Source organism: Coregonus lavaretus (genome assembly GCF_964263955.1).
Source record: "Coregonus lavaretus genome assembly, chromosome: 23".
NCBI classification, from domain to species: Eukaryota; Metazoa; Chordata; class Actinopteri; order Salmoniformes; family Salmonidae; genus Coregonus; species Coregonus lavaretus.
This window is the reverse complement of record NC_140010.1, coordinates 28,421,318-28,422,979: the sequence shown is the minus strand read 5'-3', so window position 1 is coordinate 28,422,979 and position 1,662 is coordinate 28,421,318.

Genomic DNA, 1,662 nt, shown 5'->3' with positions numbered 1-1,662 from the left:
CAGTCTGCAGCACCCGGCCTCACCCTACTAGAATCTGAAGTCCAATGTCTACTCTTTGCTGATAATCTGGTGCTTCTGTCACCAACCAAGGAGGGCCTACAGCAGCACTTAGATATTCTGCACAGATTCTGTCAGACCTGGGCCCTGACAGTAAATCTCAGTAAGACAAAAATAATGGTGTTCCTAAAAAGGTCCAGTTTCCAGGACCACAAATACAAATTCCATCTAGACACCGTTGCCCTAGAGCACACAAAAAACGATACATACCTCGGCCTAAACTTCAGCGCCACAGGTAACTTCCACAAAGCTGTGAACGATCTGACAGACAAGGCAAGAAGGGCCTTCTATGCCATCAAAAGGAACATAAAATTTGACATACCAATTGGGATCTGGCTAAAAATACTTAAATCAGTTATAGAACCAATTCCCCTTTATAGTTGTGAGGTCTGAGGTCCGCTCACCAACCAAGAATTCACAAAATGGGACAAACACCAAATTGAGACTCTGCATGCAGAATTCTGCAAAAATATCCTCTGTATACAACAAAAAACACCAAATAATGCATGCAGAGCAGAATTAGGCCGATACCCACTAATAATCACTTAAAGGGAAGCGATTCCCAAACCTTAAAAGGAAGCGATTCCCAAACCTTCCATGACAAAGCCATCACCTACAGAGAGATGGACTTGGAGAAGTGTCCCCTAAGATGGTCCTGGGGCTCTGTTCACAAACACAAACAGACCCCACAGAGCCCCAGGACAACAACAACAACAACACAATTAGACGGAACCAAATCATGAGAAAACAAAAAGAGAATTACTTGACACATTGGAAAGAATTAACAAAAAAACAGAGCAAACTACAATGCTATTTGGCCCTAAACAGAGAGTACACAGTGGCAGAATACCTGACCACTATGACTGACCCAAACTTAAGGAAAACTTTGACTATGTACAGACTCAGTGAGCGTAGCCTTGCTATTGAGAAAGGCCGCCGTAGGCAGACCTGGCTCTCAAGAGAAGACAGGCTATGTGTACACTGCCAACAAAATGAGGTGGAAACGGAGCTGCACTTCCTAAACTCCTGCCAAATGTATGACCATATTAGACCATATTATTTCCCTCTGATTACAGAGATCCACAAAGAATTTGAAAACAAACCCAATTTTGTTTTTTTGAGAGAGAGAGAGAGAGAGACAGAGAGAGACAGAGAGAGACAGAGAGAGAGAGAGAGAGAGAGACAGAGAGAGACAGAGAGAGACAGAGAGAGAGACAGAGAGAGACAGAGAGAGACAGACAATCTACTTCACTTGCTTTGGCAATGTTAACATATGTTTCCCATGCCAATAAAGCCCTTAAATTGAAATTAAAATTGAATTGAGAGAGACAGAGAGACAGAGAGAGAGAGAGTGACAGAGAGAGAGAGAGAGAGAGAGAGAGAGAGAGAGAGAGAGAGAGAGAGAGAGAGAGAGAGAGAGAGAGAGAGAGAGAGAGAGAGAGACAGACAGACAGACAGAGAGAGACAGAGAGAGAGACAGACAGAGAGAGACAGAGAGAGACAGACGATCTACTTCACTTGCTTTGGCAATGTTAACATATGTTCCCCATTCCAATAAAGCCCTTAAATTGAAATTGAAATTGAATTGACAGAGACAGAGAGACA